Consider the following 23820-nt stretch of genomic DNA (forward strand, 5'->3'; position numbering starts at 1 on the left):
TATATTCAATCTTGCTCTAGGAAAAGCTCTTCTATATTTAAGAATTATTAGATTTTGTAAATAGGGTGCCAGTGAATTCAGATGACTGAGCAGAAAACTGTTACACTATGGGCAGAATTTTCTTATAGCAGCCAAATTGCTTTGTTGTTCAATGTCATAGAGGCGCAGTTTAATTAGAACTCTTGCTTTGTTAGCCCCTTAGATTGCTGTGGTGATAAACCATACGAGGAGTGCCTTAAGGAGACGCCAAGTATATCTGCACTCTGCAGAAACATGGACCAGGAAAGGGCTGAGTTGGCAAACGCCACACCCTCCACGTGAAACTTTGCGGTCATCCAGCAGTTGTTATGGCTCTGAAGCAGCAAGGAAAACATGAATGATGCTCAAAAGTAATTGACGAGAACGCCGCCCAAAATGAAATAGAACACAAAAGGTACTTATCTCTTAGATCAAAATCAAAGGGAATGTTCTTGGAGCCCAATCTATGGGACTCCCAGCGGCCTGGGCTGTGGTTCCAGAGACGCTAATTAGTATGATCTAAGCTGGATGCGTGCAAAGTTTGCACTTTCGGAGGGTGGATCAAGCTGTCGAAGGTCTGAAAGAAAACATATAAAAGTCACTGCCACAGAAGGTCTTCTTAACAGTGTCATTCACCAACTCTTGTCTCCGGAATATCTGCTCTTCCTACTCTAGGTAAGTGTATGTATATATACACATTCCCACCGTGGGAATCTCTTTTGTAGAGAGATGCCTATTATTCTGCTGATTCTTAGAGGACAGGAAAGTCATCTGCAAATGAAATTGAAAATATTTGAAAGATTCACAGGTCAAGGATTCAATGGTTTTGATGTTGTAGTTGCCAGGATACATGAAGGAATAACAAACAAGGTGTTGGTGTTGGTGTGCAAAGCCCTACACAGCTTGGGACCAGGTGACTTGAGACCATTTAGATGAACTGGAATTCTCCCCATTCGCTGACAAAAGTCATGGACGAATGCAAACTGATTGTCCGCATGCAAAATACAGAGTTTCTGTTAACATAGGGCGAGTATAACATTGTATGTGCAGTGGTGGTGGTGTGGTTGCTCTTTCAGAAACCTAAGGCAGGCCCTTATACCATGATCTGCATGTAGGTGGTGGTGGAATTCAGAGGAGTGATGTTCTAGGGTATGGATGCTCAGCCAGTGCACAAAGATGTTCAAACTTGAGCTGAGGCAATCATTCTGAGAAGCCGTTTTCTGGAAACATTCTGAGATTTTTCATATAGAGGGATTGAAAATGCTGTCAGTTTTGGTCCTCTGAGTTTCTCATTTTTCCAACCTTACATTTAGTTCTCAACATTTTTGCAGCAATTTTCTATTTTTTAAAAAAAATAGTCCTCATGGAAATTCTCCTGTATATTAGTGCAAATTTCTCCTAATGAGCACATTTTAATTTATTTATTTATTTATTTATTTATTATTTGGTTGATATTCCGCCCTTCCTCCCAGCAGGAACTCATATGTAATTTTGACTCATATATTTATTTATTTGCGCACTTTCCCCTAACAGAACCATTTTCAGAGGACCAAAACTGAACACTTATCTGAGCAAAGGAACACTAACACTGGAAAACATGCCAAACGACTGAGCGTCAGAAATGAAAATGTTGTAAACATCCCTTCCCCTCAAAAAAAGTGGGGCATGAGGGCAAAAGGTGGTAGGAGAGTGCGGGGGAGGGCTAAGGCACTGTCTTGTTTTAATAATGTGAAACTCTAGCACACTATACATTCAAAAATGTTGACTTTGATTGAGAATTTCAGTCAGAGCTTGGAAGATTACTTCTAAAAAGTAATAAATTACAGTTACAATTACTTGGCCCCAAAAAGTAGTAATTGCCGTTACAATTACAATTGCTCTGAAAGTAACTGATTACTTTACTTTTTCTCAAAAGTAATCACTACAATTACATTTCAGTTACTTTTTTAAAAAAACTCCTACAAGGTGCTGGCCTTGGCTGCTGCACATCTAAGAAGCCTAAAACAATATTAAAAATAAACACACACACAGGGGGTAGTAGAATTAAAAAAATTATCCATAAGATTAACATAATGGCATAACAGAATCTCACATCCCCCCAAGCAATGGAGATACCCCAACTCTTGAAATCAAATTTTACACTTGAAATGCTTTTATAATATGTTTCTGTTATGTCTCAAAAGAACAAGATGCTCAAAGAGCATGTCAGACAAGGAATGTCTTTTTACAGTCATTACGTTGCCACCAGTACTGAACAGGCGTTCTACTGCGGCGCTTGAAGGCATGCCTGTATTGTGCTGCAAAAAACACCGCAGCACACGTGGAAAGCCATGGAGTGATGACACTTCCCTGCTGGGAGACCTCAGGTACCTCACCAGTTCCTCCTCAGCAGTGTGCACTGCTGACTTCTTGCAGAAAGTTAAAGAAATCATCTTCTAAGTCATCTCCTTCCTGGTCTTTATCTGAAGACTGATCACTGTCCTCATTAAGTACACCCATCTTTATTTCAGCTTTCAGCAAGGCTTCCATTGTGTATCTAAGAAAGAGAGAGGATATGTTAACACATATATGTTAGGAAACCATCATCTGCTCTTCATTTCCTGATGCTTGTCATGTCCCCTGGTTCAGGGTCCAGCCTGAGCCTGTGGATGATGACATGGAAGGTAGGAAGGTGACCAAGTCACCACACTCATGGGGCAGCACAGCAGACCCTTAAGGATTACCTGCAGCAACCCAAGGTTGTGATGAGGAGCCCCAGGAAGAAAAGGACCAGCCCCTGCCTGCCACCTTAAGCCCTCTGATGCCTCCCTTGAGACAACATTTCCCTTGGAGTAATCCACCCAAAGGGCTTCCCTAATGTTTTTACTTGTTGGTATGGGTGGTGGCCTGACACGATTCCAGCCAATCTAGTTTGAAGCGAGGGTGTAGGCAGGCTGCCAGAAGAAGCCTCTTGTCCTCCCAGATAGCTGCAAACCGCTTTCTTAGGGCTTCGCGCACACCTCTCAGCAGCTGAAAACAGTATGTGTACCTCTCAGGTTTGTTTTCCAGTCCTTCTAACTTGTGGTCCAGATTGCAGAGCGTTGGTAGCAAATACCCCATGAACATGCCGTTCTCCCGTTGCAGGATATCTAGGGACTGGGCTAGTGGCTCCATAATCTCCGTGTATTCCTGTACCACTTCAATCTCAGCAGCTGTGATCCTGGACAAGGAGCAGCGGTCCATTATGGCATGCATTTTTAGTGGCACAGTTGACAGGAGCTCATGTAGTTGCTTCAACACATCAAAGGTGGAATTCCACCTGGTCTTATTCGGTACCTTCAGATACACACCACATTGCGCATGGATATACTCAGCAATCTGGGCTGACTGGTTCTGCTTGGACCACAACTTGCTGCACTTTCCCATCAAGGAACGAAACTGTTTCTTGAAAGGACCAAGAAGACTACTTTTGGAGGAGTCAGAAAGCATGGCCTCTATGTCTTGTGTTGCCACAAGGTTGAGGGTGTGGCTAGCACATCTCTGGTGTGGTGGTAAAACAAAATCCTCTCCTGAGTCTGCAGCTTCTTCCTCTGCCTCAGGTCCTGTGTCCAGGATCTCACAGATAGGCACAAACTCCACCTCAGCCTCCTCCTCCTCCTGGTTATCACCATCATCGTCACTGGTGCCTGCAGCTTCCACTGGTTCTTTGGCCATGAAAACTCTGAACGCTTTCACAAAGTTGGAGCCATTGTCTGTAGTAGTGCACATAACTTTGTTGTGGATCCTGTACTGCACATGTACATCATGCAGTGCTTTTGAAAGGACATCGTATGTATGGCGCCCCTTCAGACGCTTACAAGCCAAGGCCCCGACCTCACGTTTCAGGGTAGTTGGGTTGATCCAGTGGGCTGTTACCCCAAAGTAACTCTTCTTGCCATTGGTCCAACAATCTGCAGTGGTTGCTATATATGCCACAGCACCCATTCGGTTTGCAAGAGTTTCTCTCATGTGGCATGCTCTCTTCTCAATTCTGTCTCTCAGAGTCTTGGCACATATGATGGTGAGATCTTTGGGGAGTCCAATGCAAACCAGATTAATGAGTGATGGTTTGTCCACAGTCTGAAGTGGTAATGTCTCCTCTACAATGAAATCAATGATTCTCCTGTCGAGATTGCTCTGGGTGACAGGCTCCCTGCCAGATCCCCACCTCTCAAGGGTTGTCTGCTGCTGCTTCAGCATTTTGGGAGGAGGGGTGTCATGCATTGGTTCAGGAAGGCCACGTCTCCTTGCCTTTATTGCTTCTTCAATTGCTCTCAGCTTCTCAGGGTGTGCCCTCTGAGGAAGAAGAACAAAGCATGAATCCAAGAAAAAATGGAAGAGGAACTTCACAATTTAAACATAAATAGACAATGGACACTCTTTGAGGACCAGCATGACAAAGGCTTACCTCAAAATGTTTCTTCACATTGGATGAGGAGGAAACAGCTGATCTCAGATTTTTGATCCTTGGAAGGCAGTAATTGCATCGTACCACAACATTTTCCCCACTCTGGCTCACAAATGTACAAGCTTTCTCAAAGCCAAACCATGGTACTTGCTGTTCTGCAGATGTGGCTGTGGGCAACTGGCACTGCTTCATGCCCTCCTCCTCCTCATGCACAGGGCCTCCTTTCTGAACCTCACTTTCTAGTTTTGCCTCCTCAGGATCAACAAGCTGTGACTCAAGTAGCCGCACTAACTGACTGCTGCTCTCAGCAGCAAAACCTGCAACAGGCGTCTCTGTAATAAACAAGAGATAATGCTCCTATATGGGTGAACTTCAGCTGTGATGTGCCCCCATCTCTTCCTCATGCTGCAAGATCCCCCAGTCAGAGTGGAAGTAAGCAGGTTGATAGCACAATTAAAAGAGATCCTATTTGCATCAGTTTTGCTCACTGAATAACCCTGCCTGGACCAGTCTAACCTACTATCTCACAGGGTTGTTGTGAGAACAAAATGAGACTAGGGTTCAAATCCCCACATAGCCATGAAGCTCACTGGGTGACCTTGGGCCAGTCACTGCCTCTCAGCCTCATGAAAACCCTATTCATAGGGTCACCATAAGTTGGAATCAACTTGAAGGTGGTACATATATTTTTTATTTTGAATATGATGATTATGATAATAAATATGCAGCATTTCAAATTAATTCTGTATGAGAAGCATTCCATGCCAAGCTTGGAAAACCAAGGATGAGGTATAAAATGTAGACAAAAATACTTTTGACAAAATGCCGTTTATCTTTTATATCTATATCTATAATTAGCAAATACAGCTGAATGATGTATGTAAAGTATTTTTTCTTTCCCTTTTCTTTTTTATTAATATTTTAGTACTACTGCTAAAGTTCTGATGAAAGAATAAAGCATTCATTAGCCAAATTCAAATGACAATGGGGTTTACAGGAGTTGTCTCTCTCTGGGACTGGGAATCTCTCTCTTTCTCACAGAACATGAGTTTGAGAGCTGGGGGACTGAGAGGAGGAGCTGCAAGGACCCTACTTCTCACCTCATCTCTGCCAAGAACAAAAAAATCAGCCTTAAGCCATTTCTTATACGCCTAATGATGTTTTATTATTATTATTATTATTATTATTATTATTACTGAGACAGTTTTTGTCCCACATACAATTCAGTCTTGTGATTAAACAGGACAAAAATACAAATAAAATGAAAGATGGAGTTCAAATAAATATACAATAAAAAGCTAGCCGGCATTTTAAAAGGCAGGAGTGCTCTGTCTGGATAAATACAGCACACATGTATGCATGGGAACAAGGGGGAGAGTTCAAAAAGGGGGGAAGGAAGCGTAGAGCTTGGAAAAGTTACTTTTTTGAACTACAGCTCCCATCAGCCTAATCCAGTGGCCACGTTGCCCAGGGCTGATGGGAGTTGTAGTTCAAAAAAGTAACTTTTCCAAGCTCTAGGCCGAAGTTCCTACTCTGCTCTGAGTAGGCAGAAGGTGCTGCGGGGGGGGGCACACACACACACACACACACAAATCATTGTCACTCACCTCCACAGCTCTTCGTCATTCTGCTGCTGCCTTCTCCTCCATTGTCCTTGCCCTGGCTTTTTCCTCCGGCGTCCATTTTGTCCTCTCAGCCTATTCACCTCTTCCCTCGTGCATCCTAACACAGATCACGAGGGAAGAGAGAGTCTGCGCAGAGGTCCAATCAGTGCGAGGCACATGTCTTGTGTTCACCAATCACAGCCAGGAGCTGACTTCCCCTTGTTCCCGCCCCCAAGTAACGTGCAACCTAACGTGGAAACGTTAGAGTTGCAGCTGAAAAGTAGGGAAATTACTAGTCGTTCCGTTACTTGCCAAATGTAATGGAATTACCCACTCGTTACTTAAAATTGTAACGAATTATAAGTAACTCGTTAAATATAACGAGTTACTTCCAAGCTCTGATTTCAGTTTATATTTTATATTCTTTGTAAAGCATTTAGAGGGATTTCCCTCCTTCATATCATTCAGTACTACTAAATGTCTAGGAGTACACCTCCATCTCTGCACAAGATTTGTGGGAGGTCTCCATTGGATGGGGAAGACTTAAATCCAGTAGCACTTGGTGGGACAGAGTGACGTGCCATTGCTCACTTGGCTTCCTACATGGAGCCACTGCTGCTAACTGAGAGATTCAGACGTGGTGGAAGTTCAGTGATGGCACAGTGCCACTCTCCCTCTCGGTTAAGGATAGCAACAGCCTCCTGGCAACGTCCTGATATCGACATCCACAGTTGGCATTTTAAGGTCTTTCTAGATGAACATTTACTTTTCATGAAACTATATATCTAAAGTGCTTCAGAGTGTCATTCAGCATCTTGAAATGGTACACCAACAATGGCATAACTTCAAGGGAAAGAATGTCACTTTTTCCAATTAAAATACTATAATTTAGGTTGTTAATTACAGCAGACAGGTTGATGCTGTATCCTGTCCCAATCTTGTCATGGGCTGGATTTACAATGTGCTCTTAAAATTATAATGATCCGGATGTTTTCTCAGAGCAGTGCTAACGCAATATATGGAAGTCGGGAAACAGTATAAATGCTCTCACCATTTCAGCTATTTCCACCAGTGTCTTTTGGCTTGCTGCAGTTTTTGGGGTTCATCTTTTCCTGCTGTTGGTAAGTTGTCTTTACATAAATGCTTTGTGAGAAGAGGGTGGGAAGGTACTCTGTGCCTCTGGAGCATATTTGCTTGGGATTTTGGTATTTGAAACTGAATTTGGGAAGAGGCAAATGAGAAAACTAGGGTATTTTGAGATTCGACTCACATATTAGGTGTGACCCACCGAGAAAACGGAAGAACATGCTGATCACTGGAACAGTGTGATTCATTTGATTCAACCTGTGCATGTGACCTGATCCAGTGGCATCAAGTCCATTATTAGCAATGGGCATCCCTACTTAGATCAAGCTCCATTCAACTCAATGAGGTTTGCTTCTGAGTAGGCATAGGTAGGATTTCACTGCCAGTCTAGGAATATCTGCAAGGGATATGCAAGCTTCCCTCATGCAGGCACAAGGCGGTCCAGATTGCATCTTCCAAACAACAAGCAAAGGTAAAAGAGTGTTGTATTAGGAGGTTGTTTCTGCTCTACAAACAAAAAAGGAGTTGCTGGAAGTGGGGCAAGAGCAAATCCTGTTTGGGTTCTTTTGTTTGTATTCCAGAAGGAAGAGAGAGTTAGGGTCCTCCAGGTGGCTAGACTTGCCTACCAACAGTCTGGGGGATCTCAACAGTACACCCGGGACCACCTCCGTCAGCTCAGCTAGGGAGACTGTTGGGCAGCGGGGTGGGCGGTACACCAACAGAATCCCCAGTCTGTCCCGCTAACCCAACACAAGAGTATAACATTTGATGTGCAGTGATGGTGCTGTGATTGCTCTTTCAGAAACCAAGGCAGGATCTTATACTATGATCAGCATATATGTGATGATAGAATTCAGAGGAATGGTGTTCCAGGGTATGGAATGCTCAGCTAGCTAAGATGTTCAAACTTGAGCTGAGGGGAGGAAAAACCTGAGAAAGTATTTTCTGGAAACATTCTGAGATTTTTCATATATAGGGATTGAAGATTCTGTCAATGATGGTCCTCTGAGTTTCTCATTTTTCTAATCTTACATTTAGTTCACAACAGTTCTGCAGCAATTTTCCATTTTTTTAAGAAAAAATCCTCATGGAAAGACGTCTTGGTCTTTTGCATTCGATGACTCAGGGATATTCCAGGACCTGCAGGTGACGTTCTGTTTAACATAAGAACATAAGAAGAGCCTGCTGGATCAGGCCAGTGGCCCATCTAGTCCAGCACCCTGTTCTCACAGTGGCCAACCAGGTGCCTGGGGAAAGCCCGCAAGCAGGAGCTGAGTGCAAGAACATTCTCCCCTCCTGAGGCTTCCGGCAACTGGTTTTCAGAAGCATGTTGCCTCTGACTAGGGTGGCAGAGCACAGCCATCATGGCTAGTAGCCATTGATAGCCCTGTCCTCCATGAATTTGTCTAATCTTCTTTTAAAGCCATCCAAGCTGGTGGCCATTACTGCATCTTGTGGGAGCAAATTCCATAGTTTAACTATGCGCTGAGTAAAGAAGTACTTCCTTTTGTCTGTCCTGAATCTTCCAACATTCAGCTTCTTTGAATGTCCACGAGTTCTAGTATTATGAGAGAGGGAGAAGAACTTTTCTCTATCCACTTTCTCAATGCCATGCATAATTTTATACACTTCTATCATGTCTCCTCTGACCCGCCTTTTCTCTAAACTAAAAAGCCCCAAATGCTGCAACCTTTCCTCGTAAGGGAGTCGCTCCATCCCCTTGATCATTCTGGTTGCCCTCTTCTGAACCTTTTCCAACTCTATAATATCCTTTTTGAGATGAGGCGACCAGAACTGTACACAGTATTCCAAATGCGGCCGCACCATAGATTTATACAACGGCATTATGATATCGGCTGTTTTATTTTCAATACCTTTCCTAATTATCGCTAGCATGGAATTTGCCTTTTTCACAGCTGCCGCACACTGGGTCGACATTTTCATCGTGCTGTCCACTACAACCCCGAGGTCTCTCTCCTGGTCGGTCACCGCCAGTTCAGACCCCATGAGCGTATATGTGAAATTCAGATTTTTTGCTCCAATATGCATAATTTTACACTTGTTTATATTGAATTGCATTTGCCATTTTTCCGCCCATTCACTCAGTTTGGAGAGGTCTTTTTGGAGCTCTTCGCAATCCCTTTTTGTTTTAACAACCCTGAACAATTTAGTGTCGTCAGCAAACTTGGCCACTTCACTGCTCACTCCTAATTCTAGGTCATTAATGAACAAGTTGAAAAGTACAGGTCCCAATACCGATCCTTGAGGGACTCCACTTTCTACAGCCCTCCATTGGGAGAATTGTCCGTTGATTCCTACTCTCTGCTTTCTGCTTCTTAACCAATTCCTTATCCACAAGAGGACCTCTCCTCTTATTCCATGACTGCTAAGCTTCCTCAGAAGCCTTTGGTGAGGTACCTTGTCAAATGCTTTTTGAAAGTCTAAGTACACTATGTCCACTGGATCACCTCTATCTGTATGCTTGTTGACACTCTCAAAGAATTCTAATAGGTTACTGAGACAGGACTTTCCCTTGCAGAAGCCATGCTGGCTCTGCTTCAGCAAGGCTTGTTCTTCTATGTGCTTAGTTAATCTAGCTTGAATTATACTTTCTACCAGTTTTCCAGGGACAGAAGTTAAGCTAACTGGCCTGTAATTTCCGGGATCCCCTCTGGATCCCTTTTTGAAGATTGGCGTTACATTTGCCACTTTCCAGTCCTCAGGCACGGAGGAGGACCCAAGGGACAAGTTACATATTTTAGTTAGCAGATCAGCAATTTCACCTTTGAGTTCTTTGAGAACTCTCGGGTGGATGCCATCTGGGCCCGGTGATTTGTCAGTTTTTATATTGTCCATTAAGCCTAGAACTTCCTCTCTCGTTACCACTATTTGTCTCAGTTCCTCAGAATCCCTTCCTGCAAATGTTAGTTCAGGTTCAGGGATCTGCCCTATATCTTCCACTGTGAAGACAGATGCAAAGAATTCATTTAGCTTCTCTGCAATCTCCTTATCGTTCTTTAGTACACCTTTGACTCCCTTATCATCCAAGGGTCCAATTGTCTCCCTAGATGGTCTCCTGCTTTGAATGTATTTATAGAATTTTTTGTTGTTGGTTTTTATGTTCTTAGCAATGTGCTCCTCAAAATCTTTTTTAGCATCCCTTATTGTCTTCTTGCATTTCTTTTGCCAGAGTTTATGTTCTTTTTTATTTTCTTCATTCGGACTAGACTTCCATTTTCTGAAGGAAGACTTTTTGCCTCTAAGAGCTTCCTTGACTTTGCTCGTTAACCATGCTGGCATCTCCTTGGCCCTGGCGGTACCTTTTCTGATCTGTGGTGTGCACTCCAGTTGAGCTTCTAATATAGTGTTTTTAAACAACTTCCAAGCATTTTCGAGTGATGTGACCCTCTGGACTTTGTTTTTCAGCTTTCTTTTTACCAATCCCCTCATTTTTGTGAAGTTTCCTCTTTTGAAGTCAAATGTGACCGTGTTGGATTTTCTTGGCAATTGGCCAGTTACATGTATGTTTAATTTAATAGCACTGTGGTCACTGCTCCCAATCGGTTCAACAACACTTACATCTCGCACCAGGTCCCGGTCCCACTGAGGATTAAGTCCAGGGTTGCCGTCCCTCTGGTCGGTTCCATGACCAACTGATCTAGGGAATAGTCATTTAGAATATCTAGAAACTTTGCTTCTTTGTCATGACTGGAACACATATGCAGCCAGTCTATGTCCGGGTAGTTGAAGTCACCCATTACTACCACATTTCCTAGTTTGGATGCTTCCTCAATTTCATATCTCATCTCAAGGTCTCCCTGAGCATTTTGATCAGGGGGACGATAGATCGTTCCCAGTATTAAGTCCCTCCTGGGGCACGGTATCACCACCCACAACGATTCTGTGGAGGAGTCTGCCTCTTTTGGGGTTTCGAGCTTGCTGGATTCAATGCCTTCTTTCACGTATAGAGCGACTCCGCCACCAATACGTCCTTCCCTGTCCTTCCGATATAGTTTATATCCAGGGATAACCGTATCCCACTGGTTTTCTCCATTCCACCAGGTCTCGGTTATGCTCACTATATCAATGCTCTTCTCTAAGACCAAGCACTCCAGTTCTCCCATCTTGGTTCGGAGGCTCCTAGCATTAGCGTACAGGCACTTGTAAGCAGTGTCTCTCTTCAAGTGTCTTTGGCACTTGTGGTTAGGCCTGTGGTAATTTTGCTCTTCTGAATTTATATCTTGTGCCCCTGCTCTCACAATGCCTACTTCTAGGCCTACCCCTTTTAAAATTTCATCATTTCTTTGGTCTTTATCCCAGGGGGGAGGTTTATTCCAAACCGGACCTTTCTCAGCTCCTGTCGGGTTTCCCCCCTCAGTTAGTTTAAAAGCTGCTCTGCTACCTTTTAATTTTAAGTGCCAGCAGTTTGGTTCCATTCTGGTTCAAGTGGAGCCCGTCCCTTTTGTACAGGCCCGGCTTGTCCCAAAATGTTCCCCAGTGCCTAACAAATCCGAACCCTTCCACCCGACACCATCGTCTCATCCACGCATTGAGACTGCGAAGCTGGGCCTGTCTGGCTGGTCCTGTGCGTGGAACTGGTAGCATTTCAGAGAAAGCCACCTTGGAGGTCCTGGCTTTCAGCATCCTACCTAGCAACCTAAATTTTGCTTCCAGGACCTCACGGCTGCATTTCCCCATGTCGTTGGTGCCAACGTGCACCACGACCACTGACTCCTTCCCAGCACTGTGTACCAAACTATCTAAACGACGGGCGATATCCACAACCTTCGCACCAGGCAGGCAAAACACCTTGCGGTCTACACGCCCATCACACACCCCACTGTCTATGTTCCTAATGGTCGAATCACCCACTACAAGGATCCCTCCACCCCCTGGAGATATATCCTCGGCACAAGAGGATAGCTGCTCATCCCCCAAGGAATGGGTCCCTTCTAAGGGATCGTTTCCCTCTTCCTCAGCTGGATGCTCTCCTTCCCCGAGACCATCGTTGTCCATGATAGCAGGAGAGCTATCATCGTTGGAGTGGGACACAGCTATAACGTCCCTGAAGGCCTCCTCCACACACCTCTCTGCCTCTCTCAGCTTTTCCAGGTCCGCCACCTTGGCCTCAAGGAAATGAAGTCGTTCCCGGAGAGCCAGGAGCTCATTGCACCGAGAGCACACCCACGACTTCTGTCCAACAGGCAGATAGTCGTACATGCTGCAGGCGGTGCAAAACACTGGAAAGCCCCCACACCCCTGTTGGCTTCTTACCTGCATAGTTTTGTTTAAGGTTTATTACGTCAATGGGTTGGAGACTGCGGTTTAGTTGAGGTCAGGGAACAGACGGGCACAGTGGGGGGCCCTGGCCTCCTCGCCCTGCTGCCGAACTCGCTCTGCTGCTTAACTCGCCTTGACGCTTTGTCAGCTGGGGCCTTGATGCTTTAGCAAGGACTGAGCTGACTCTCTCCCTGTATGTGTCGGTGGAGTTTCCTTTTCCCCCTTCTCTCCGACTGGAATTTAGCCTTGTTTACAGTGTCTCCTGAAGCTTTCCTGCTAGGGTGGTGTTGAAAACTAGCTTTCTATAGGCTTCCTTCTCCTAGGATCTGTCTCCTAAGATATAGGTTCTTTCAGGATTTGGCTCCTAGCTCAGGGTGACCTTGGGCTGCCCTTATTACTTATTGCTCTGAGCTGTTTTACTTCAATTAAATAATGGAATAAATGGGAGCTACTTACCCTCTTTTCGCTCTGCTGCTTAACTCGCCTTGACGCTTTGTCAGCTGGGGCCTTGATGCTTCATCAGCTGGGGCTCCCTCTAGCTCGTGGAGCAGGCTCCCTCGCTAGGGTGCTCTGACTTTATATGTGTGGCTGGTTCCTCCCAGCTACTGCTGCCAGCCAATGATGTGTTACTTGAGGCTGATGGCTCAACTATCAGCTGGGGCTTACCTCTTTAGGATTATCTCAGACTTCCTTCCTTTGAAGGCAGGAAGGCAGGCTTCCTTCCTGAGCAAGGGGCAGGGCTGTTTAAGCTTTTGGTTGCTTTTAATCTAAGCAAGGGGCTGCACCTTCCAGGCAAGTCTTTTTTGTTTGTTGTTTTCCCACCTAGAACAGCCTGACCTTTATTTAACCTAGGGAAACAGAGCTTGTGGTTGTGTTTCAGGAAGGCTGAAGCTGCCCTTTTTAGCAAGGACTGAGCTGACTCTCTCCCTGTATGTGTCGGTGGAGTTTCCTTTTCCCCCTTCTCTCCGACTGGAATTTAGCCTTGTTTACAGTGTCCCCTGAAGCTTTCCTGCTAGGGTGGTGTTGAAAACTAGCTTTCTATAGGCTTCCTTCTCCTAGGATCTGTCTCCTAAGATATAGGTTCTTTTAGGATTTGGCTCCTAGCTCAGGGTGACCTTGGGCTTGATGTAACATGTTCTGCTTGTCCTATTGCTTTTGAAGGTAGCTGTCTCCCTGAGGGACATACAGGTGATACAGCGTTTGCAGTGACAAGGAAGAAACCCAGGATTGCTGAGAGGTGGCTTCGTATATATAGATGTGTGTCGTTCCCACTGAACTCTGTGGGAATCACTTTTGAAGAGACATGCATATTATTCTGCTGACTCTTAGAGGACAGGAAGGTCATGTGCAAATGAAATTGAAAATATTTCAAACCCAGTTCAAAGATTCATGGGTCAAGGGTTCAATGGTTTTGATGCTGTAGTTGCCAGGATACATGAAGAAATTAAAAGCAAGGTGCTGGTTTCGGTGTACGGAGCCCTACACAACTTGGGACAAGGTTACTTGAAAGGTCATCTTACCCCTTACATATCCTGTTGATCACTGCGCTCTGCAGGTGAGGGCCTCCTGCAGACACCAAGTTATCCAAAGGTCCACTCTGCACAATATAGGAAGTGGACCTTGAGTGTAGTGGCACCGACGCTTTGGAATTCCCTCCCCTTAAATATTATACAGACTCCATCTCTGTTGTCTTTTCAGTGCCTACTGAAGATCTTCCTCTTTCAACAAGCCTTTTAAGTAGAGACCTTATCCCAGTCTGTGTCTGTGTTGGAAATGCTTTTAAAATTGTTTTTATAGATAGTTACTTCTTTTTTAAAATATATTTTAATATGATTTTATTATATATTGTTTTTGAGATGTTTTCAGTGTTTTTTGTGTGTGTTCTGTCTATTGTTTGCTTTCCTCGGCTCTCTCTGGAAGGCAGAGGTAGAAAATTTAACAATAATAATTTCTTGAGAAATAATGAACAGGTTTGATGAACCCTTTGGAATAGGATGGTGGTGACTTTCAAATATGCAGGTTATTGAAACTAGAGGATAATTTCAGCTGTTCTGCATTTGAGACCATTGAAGATGAACTGGAATTTTCCACATTTGGTGACAAGAACCATTGACAAATGCATACAGAATGTTTGTATGCAAAATACTGAGTTTGTGTTAATATTGGGTGAGTATAACTATTTATGTGCAGTGATGGTGCTGAGATTGCTCTTTCAGAAACTCAAGGCAGGATGTTATACTATGATCCCTTCATGGAATCCATCCATCTCTTGTTTGGCCTTCCTCTTTCTACTCCCTTCTGTTTTTCCCACCATTACTGTCTTTCCTAGTGAATCACGTCTTCTCATTATGTGTCCAAAGTATGATAACCTCAGTTGCATCATTTTAGCTTCTAGTGATAGCACAGGTTTAATTTGTTCTAACACCCAATTCTTTATCTTTTTTGCAGTCCATAATATGCACAAAGCTCTCCTCCAACACCACATTTCAAATGGGTTGAATTTTTTCTTATCTGCTTTTTTCACAGTCCAACTCTCACATCCATACATAAAAATTGGGAATGACATGGTCTAAATAATCCTGACTTGTTCAGTGATACATCTTTGCATATCAGGACCTTTTCTAGTTCTCTCATAGCAGCCCTCCCCAGTCCTAGCTTAATCCTGATTTCTGATAGAAATTTCTCATTACATAGGTAGTCCATATTTTTTCTGTACATCAGAATCCATGTTCTTAATAATATATTCCCGTGGTCATATATGAGACTATAAATCCTATGTTCCCATGGTCATTCTTGTGTCTCCTTTCAATTATTTCAAGCAACACCTTTCCAATATTGTTATATTGTGGTGTTTTTCTGAAAAAAACCCTCAAATAAATAATTTTAAGATGCTTCCCCTCCAAAAATAATTTCTGTACTTTCCCATTTATTTTTATAGAAAGTTGAATTGTGCATCGGTGTCCTATTCCAGATTTCACACCCTAATTCCCTTCTATTCTGGTGTGTCAATGCACAATTAAAAACAAATTTTCACATGGGAGTCTGATTAGATGTCAGCATTAACCTTCCTAACCAATTTCTTTAGCTGTTACAAATGAACTCACACCCAAGTAAGTTGATTCAGTCTCACACCAGCCCTTCTAAGATGTCCACCACTTGAATGTCACCAATTCTCTGAAGACTTTCTTCAGTAGCTAACACTCTCTCCTTTCATGCTGATTAGCTCCTACAGCGTTTGTTGATGTGGGAGAAGGCATGAACAAGGATCTCATTCTCAACCCAGCAGCAAAAAAGGGGCAGAGGGAGGGGTGTGGCTGTGACTATCATGCAGGGACCCGGCCGTTCCGAATTTGCCACTACACTACTGGATGAGTGGATTAACAAGCCATGACATGATTCTCACTTGTGGTTAGGGTTGCATCCCAGGGTCAAGGGTAGCTCATGTGAATGGTCTTCCACCATTATAAATTTTTGCAAAGATATGCAAGCAAGTCAGTCCTTGCCTGGAAACTGGAAGCATCATCACTTTTGCAGGCCTGAAGAATATTCAGAGCTCTATGAAGGGATGACAAGGGGACATTCTCTGCATTTTGGTAACATATCAGTGTTTTACTTCTGTTTGTATGATATTCTAAACTGTTTTTAGAGCTTCTGTTTGCCACTTTCTGACCAGAGTGGATTAAGCACGACAAATTTCAACTAGATCCATGGTTTTCATGGAAGGAATATTTATTCATGTATTTATTTATTTTTTTAAAAAAAGAGGAAAAGTTTCTAGCAGTTCCTCCAGGAGAGGGTGAAAAGTGCAGACATGGTCGTCTCTCAGAGATTCTGGAGACAAGAGTTGGTGAATAACAGTGTTAAGAAGATCTTCTGGGGCAGAGATTTTGATATGTTTTCTTTCAGACCTTCGGCAGCTTGATCCACCCTCCCAAAGAGCAAACTTTGCATGCATCCAGCTTAGTTCATACTAATTAGCATCTCTGCAATCACAGCCCAGGTCGCTGGGAGTCCCATAGATTGGGTTCCAAGAACATTCCCTTTCATTTTGATCTAAGAGATAAGTACCTTTTGTCTTCTATTTCATTTTGGGAGTCTCGGCGTTCTCGTCAATGACTTTTGAGCATCATTCATGTTGTCCTTGCTGCTTCAGAGCCATAACAACTGCTGGATGACTGCAAAGTTTCACGTGGAGGGTGTGGTGTTTGCCAACTCAGCCTTGTCCGGGTCCATGTCTCTGCAGAGTGCAGACATACTTGGCATCTCCTTAAGGCTTTGCTCTTATGGTTTAACACCGCAGCAATCTTAGGGGCTAACAAAGCAAGAGTTCTCATAAAAGAGCACCTCTATGACATTGAACAACAAAGCAATTTGGCTGCTATAAGAAATTTCTGCCCATAGTGTAACAGTTTTCCGCTTAGTCATCTGAATTCACTGGGACCGTATTTACAAAATTAATGAATCAATTAAATGTAAAAGAGCTTTTCCTAGAGCAAGATTGAACAGATTATCATCAGTCATATTAAAAGGGCGTTGTAGAAGAATTCCACTGTAAAATGGTGTATGCCCATGTAGAGTTGGTAGTGTTGGAACAGTAGCCCATGTAATGGTATTCTGTCCTTTCCTTAGAGATTTGAGAAGTGAGCTGATTACTCCACTGTTGTTATTGTTACTTTTGATAGCCTAACTCCATTTTGGTTCAAGTGGAACCCAGGAGGTTCAAGGTCGGGAACTATAACTCCCACCCCCACTCTCTCTCTCTCTCTCTCTCTCTCACACACACAGAATGGTATGGGTGGTTATGTGTTCCAGAGGTGTTGTGCAAAGAACAACAAGGGAGCGTTAAGAAACAAAAATTAACTAAGAGCGACTGGATAAATGTTCTCCTTGGCAGAGTTCCCTCCAGCACAGTAGAATAGTCCTATTGTCCAAAGAAAGTAGCCTAAGTTTTTCAGGGTCAGCAAGAGACATACACACACACACACACACCACAAACTCACCAGATGCTCAGACCCCTCCATGGCAGGAGGGGAAGAGAGAAAAAGTATTTTTAAGACGGAGGCTTGAATCTAGGAAAAGAAGCTGAGAAGGAGAGGAGAAGGGGGGGCAATGGTGGTCTGCGCTCCGACACGTATAGCCACACTCTAAAACAACACTCTCAAGGCAGGACTGCAGGGAGAGATCCGAGGAGAGAGTCAGGGTCTCGGTGCAAACCTTGAGAATAAGAGATTTTTTCATGGTTTTGGTTCAGAGGTCTTATACCTCTCTCCAGCTGCATTCATCTGCCCATTCCGGGTCTAGGATAGGTCTTCTCTCCCAGGGCGGGTTCTAAAGAGCGGCCAGGTTGGGCACTGGCCCGAGGGCCCTGGATCTACAGGAGCCCCTGAGCAGTCCTTGAGGGGCTCTCTGCTCCCCTTCCGCGATCCACGCCCCCCTATGCCCCCCCTTACCTGTCAGCCGGCTTTTTAGCATTGCCCTTAATGAAGATGGTGGCCACAGCTTCCCTAAGGTACTGAAGCCGCTGCCGCCTTCTTAATCGATGGGAGAGATCTGTGCGCATAGCACGCATGTGTGCCGTCAACAAAGATGGTGGTGGAGGCTTCATTCCCCGTAGGGAAACCAGGGCCGCCATCTTCATTAAGGGCAATGGTAAAGACTAGACAGGTAGGGGGCACAGGGTGTGTGTGCGTGCGCACACCCACCCACCCACCGGTGCTCACGACAAGCTGATGCACAAGGGCCCCCGCATGCCTGGAGCCGGCCCTGATCTCTCCTACCTGTCACTCTTTATAGTAATAGGGTTCTTTGATCTGTTTAGTTTAAAGTTATGAATGGGTTAGGATATTAATGATTAATGCTGCCACTCACAAAAGTAACTTTGTAATGCTATCCTTCTCTTTTTCTCAATAAAAGAAAGCTTTGCTTTACTCTGGTGTGGACCTGCATTTGGGGGTTATATATGCACCATTCAGTCACTTTTCAGGGCAACCTGCTTGTTTTTATCCCTAGCAAAAGATCCCCCTCCTCTCAAGGAGGTGTGTTTCATGGGCCATGTGGGTGGCACGTTCACACACTCAGGCTCCCAAGAGCACGTGCCGTAACATTATCCTTCCCAGGGCCTTCAACTAACTTTGATGTGGTTTTACTTGTGCAGACCAAGACCAGAAGGTGCCGGAAATATCTGCAAGATTTTTAGCAGATGCCGTTAGAACAAGATCTTCAATGGTACCTTGATTTTCAATCTGATCTAGGTTGTTTTGTTGTTGTTGTTGATGATGATGATGGTTTTATTTGTCCATTTCTCTTACAATGATGGATTTTGGATATATCAATCTCACCTGTTGGTATTCACCAGTTCCCTCCGGTATTGGAAGGAAGGTGGGGACATACAGGAGATTATTGAAGAAGTCATGCTAGATGCATGATGGCACAGGGTTCCTGTAACTTGCCAATTAGCGTAAGGGGGAAAAGGGGGGAAATTGGAAGCCTTCTCTTCCTTAGTTTTTAGAGTCCTTGTGATCCAAAATGTTTCGAGCAGAGACAAAGGGAAGGGAAAGTGAACAGGACTAGGGACAGAGCTTGGAAAAGTTACTTTTTTGAACTACAACTCCCATCAGCCCCGGCCAGCAACTTTTCCAAGCTCTGACTAGGAATGGCTGAGAAACTCAACTCAATTCACCTTTAATGCTGAATTTATCAAATTCACATTTCCCAAAATGATATGAGAACTGAAACACGGCCATATTTCAAAATCCCCACTTCTCTGTGTTCTTTTCTATGCAGTCTAACCAACCAGTGTTTTACGAATACCAATTATGTGAAGGGAAACTGTCATCAAAATGAATACATGCAAGAAAATAACATGCAAATATGCATTGTGCGAAGGGAATCTCTTGCAAAATTGTGTACATTAGTGTCAACTGGAGAAATTCACAGGAAAATGTTTGGGAATTTTTGTTACTGTTGAAACCTGGAGAAGTGAATTTAAGACTGGAAAAATGAGAAATGGAGGGAAACATAACTGACAGATTTTTGCATCTCTCTGTACGACACAGTACTACTAAATTTCCAGGAGTACACCTCCATCTCTGCAAAGATTTGTGGGAGGTCTCCATTGGATGGGGAAGACTTAACTCCAGTAGCACTTGGTGGGACAGAGTGACGTGCCATTGCTCACTTGGCTTCCTACATGGAGCCACTGCTGCTAACTGAGAGATTCAGATGTGGTGGAAGTTCAGTGATGGCACAGTGCCACTCTCCCTCTCGGTTAAGGATAGCAACAGCCTCCTGGCAACGTCCTGATATCGACATCCTGAGTTGGCATTTTAAGGACTTCCTACAGGCACATTTATTTTTAATGAAACTATATAGCTAAAGTGTTTTGGAGTGTCATTCAGCATCTTGAAATGGTACACCAGCAATGGGATATAATCAAAGAAAAGAATGTCACATTTTCCTATTAAAATACTATCAATTAGGTTGTTAATTACAGCAGACAGGTTGATGCTGTATCCTGTCCCAATCTTGTCTTGGGCTGGATTTCCAGTGTGCTCTTAAGATTTTAATACCTTAATGATCCAAATGTTTTCTAAGAACAGTGCTGATGCAATATATGGAAGTCGGGAAATAGTATAAATGCTCTCACCATTTCAGTTATTTCCACCAGTGTCTTTTGGCGTCCCATGATTTTTGGGGCTCACCTTTTCCTGCTGTTGGTAAATTGTCTTTCATAAATCCTTTCTGAGAAAAGGATGTGAAGGCACTCTGTGCCTCTACATCATATTTGTTTGGAATATTAGATTGGGAAATTGAATTTGGGAAGAGGCAAATGAGAAAACTAGGGTATTTTGAGATTCGACTGACAGACTTGGTGTGGCTCACCGTAAAAATGGAAGAACATGATGATCACTGGAACAGTGTGATATGTTTCATTCTACCTGGGTGTGTGACCTGATCCAGTGGCATCAAATCCGTTGTTAGCAATGGGCATCCCTACCTAGAGCAAGCTCCATTCAGCTCAATGAGGTTTGCTTCTGAGTAGGCATAGGTAGGATTTCACTGTCAATCTAGGAATATCTGCAAGCGATATGGAAGCTTCCTTTATGTGGGCACAGAGCGCTCCAGTTTGCATCTTCCAAACAACAAGCAAAGGAAAATCTTTGATGGTAAAAGAGTGGTGTATTAGGAGGCTGTTTCTGCTCTACAAAATAAAGGAGTTGCTGGATGTGGGGCAAGAGCAACTCCTGTTTGGGTTCTTTTGTTTGTATTCTAGAAGGGAGAGAGAGTTAGGGTCCTGCAGCTGACTAGGTTTGCCTACCTTTACCTGTGCTCTTCTCTACCGAACTTCCTTCCATTCTAAACTGATATACTCAGGGAAGCTGACCTGCCCCTCCTTCCTTTGTCTTCTTCTTCTTCTTCTGTTCGAGGAGAGAGGAGACAACTTTGACTTTGCTCTCTCTCCTGAGCCATGAGGGCAATACCCAAGTCTGGGCATTGCACCTCCAATTTAGTTAGTTAGTTAGAACTAGGTATACTTTTCCTATCTACTATGCATTTCTATAACGTAGCTTTTTCAATGTGCTAAGTCATATCTCAGTGGTCGAAATGCAGGGTAAAAGCCTGCTATTTACATAAAAACACATACTGGCACACACGCAGCTCAGACCACTGAGGATCACTGCATATATATATTTATATATATATACATATTTCCATCACGGAGTCAACCAAAAATACAGGAGGCATTTTGAAAGGAACCCATCACGGAGAGGCAGCCCTAATCTCTCTGTAAAAGCAAGACATGCTTTGAGACCCCTGCCTTCCTGCCCTTTAGGGATTAGCATTTGCTGACACAATTTAGCCATTTGATATCTCCCTCACCTTCCAATATTAAGCAGGAGGCTTTTTACACTGCCTCAAGATGCAATCTGAAACCCATTCAACCATGCAGTAAGCCCCATTGAATTTAATGTAGGGAAACTTAGTCACCGTGTTCTTGCAGCTACAATGAACACCTGATGGGATTCACATTATTAGCCACAGGTGATGAACACACAGCCAATGGTTCTGCAAAAAGTCATTTCTGACTCGGATTCCAGAGAATGGGGGTTTCCAGAGCAGGCGCTGGAGGGGAGGGAACTGGCCAAAGGCTAGGTGGAGGGAAGCAAGAAAATCAGAGGAAGAGAAGTGAGTTAGCAGGCATGCCCTAGATGAATGGAAAGAGGAGCAGTAGAAATCACCATTGGAGCATGTGTGTTGTGAGGCAGGTATGTGCTGCACCCCCTCCCCTTGCCATAGGACATGAAAACGAAAATGTAAGAATATGATTGTTGCAGGAACAGTGTGATGGATTTGTTTTATCCTTAGTTTATGACCTAATCCAGGGGCAAGAAATTCATGATGACAGGTGGGCATCAGTTCTGTGCACTGCATGCTCTGCAAGAGGAATGGGGTGATTCAAGTGAGGCTTTCACATGTCCGAGTTGGACTGAACCTTTAACAGCGCATCTCCAGCTGGACTCAGATGCCCCCACATTTAAAATGGGAGGTACTGTGTTTCTACCCCCCCCACCCACTTTCCCTTACACAGGTCAGTTGGGGGAGCGATCTCTGCCAGCATGACGAGGATGTCTTCTCACAAGTCCATGCTGGAGAGCAGACTCCACCCGTCAACATTGGAGGTGTGTGAAAGGTGACGTCTTTTGGTGACCTTTGCCAACCTCAACCTTCACCACCCCTACTTACTCCCTTTGAATACTGTTGTACAGACTTGAAAAGTATTACATTTTCCATCCAGGAGAACCCCTGTGGGTCTCAATCTGAAATGTCACCAGTTTCCACTCCTGTGATACTTCACACCACACCCTTGCACAGGAAGGAAAAGAGAGGCTCCAACGCTTTACCAATATACCTCCTTGCTCTCCACCACACCGCACCCCCATCCAGTGAATGCCAAAGAGCTCCCTCCTCCAGTGCAATCTTGCCTTGCCCTTGCTGCTGTCTGTTCAGCATAACATAGGAAGCAGACATTTAGTGTGGTGGCACCGACCCTTTGGGATTCCCTTCCCTTAAATATTAGACAGACGCAGTCTCTGTTATATTTTCGGCACCTACTGAAGACCTTCCACTTTCAACAAGCCTTTTACATAGATGCCTTCCTAGTCTGAGTCTGTCTTGGAATTGCTTTTCAAAATATTTTTAAAGCTGGGTATCTTCTTAAAATAAGATTGGATTTGATTAGTTTTTAAAGCTGTTTCAATGTGTTTTTTAAGATGTTTTGTTTTCATATGTTTTAGGGTGCTTTTCGTGTTTTTGTTACTGCCCTGGGCTCCTTCTCGGAGGAAGATCAGGTTATAAATTGAATAATAATGATGAAAATCAAACAAGTATTAAAGTGCACGTCAACATTCACAAGCTTAAATGATTCCACTCCCTTTTCCCCCAGATTTTTTCTCGACTGGAAAGTCATCTATCAACATCAGAGTGATGGAAGTGATCCCATCAGGGAGAATATATGTGCCCTTAAAATTTACAATTCATGAGGATTATCGCTATCCCACTGGACCATACCTGAATCCTCTCCTGTCTGGTCGAGTCCCCATAACAATTTTGGAAGTTGGCACATCCCCATTTCTCCTGAGCAACAAACCGGAGCAGAGATATGGAGGGTCCTCAGGTTTTAGCTTTCCTCAACTTTGGTCTGAAATTCATTTGCCACCACTGATGCAACCATGCTCATTTCTTTACAATCCCGGAACAAGATCACCCCTTCATTGAATGGGAACATGATCATCACAGGAATGGAACAGAACGGTACCCGAATTGCACAAAATAGATTCACAGGTGATGATTGTATGGGTTTTGGTGCCAGAAATGTTGAGCCTCTCCATCCAGATAAACAAGAGCAGACTGGATCATCACATCTGTCACTCATACCTACACCTGCCTGCTCAAAGCACCTCTCAGGTTTCCCTCCAACTCTCTTCGATATGGAGTTTTTTGCTTCCTTTCTTTCAAGCCAACCTGAAGGCATTCTGACCAAAATTCAAGGGATCCCAAATTCACTGCTCATTCTTTGATGTATCTCTGAATATTCCTCAGGTCTGCAAGATTTATGATGCTTCCATTTTCCTGAGAAGCTGTCATTCTCTGTGTACTTATGCCTTGTCTCATTTTACTCCTCATTCATCTGTCATTTCACTCTTCTGCACAAAATGTATTGTTCACCTTTCTGAAGCTGCTCAACATGGAAAGGCTTCCCTGCACTCCTCTTTCCCCTACAATAAACCTCATCTATCTGCATCAAAACGATCTGTTGTGGTCCTCTTATGTTTTACTCCTTCGGGGCAATCAGGTTTAGATTCCGGTTGGGTGAGGATTGCTCAAGATAGAAGTGATTTTAGGAAA

The 23820-nt window shown here is 43.9% G+C and overlaps 1 long non-coding RNA gene across 1 annotated transcript; it reads left to right on the forward strand.

Annotated features, from left to right (window-relative positions):
- Positions 1-523: 523 nt before the first annotated feature.
- On the forward strand, positions 524-23724 carry LOC133382438 (uncharacterized). Its single transcript, XR_009761963.1, has 2 exons — positions 524-693; positions 22859-23724. It is a non-coding gene; the product is annotated as an uncharacterized LOC133382438 (long non-coding RNA).
- The last annotated feature ends 96 nt before the right edge of the window (positions 23725-23820 follow it).

This window comes from Rhineura floridana, chromosome 3 (assembly GCF_030035675.1).
Source record: "Rhineura floridana isolate rRhiFlo1 chromosome 3, rRhiFlo1.hap2, whole genome shotgun sequence".
Classification (NCBI taxonomy): Eukaryota; Metazoa; Chordata; class Lepidosauria; order Squamata; family Rhineuridae; genus Rhineura; species Rhineura floridana.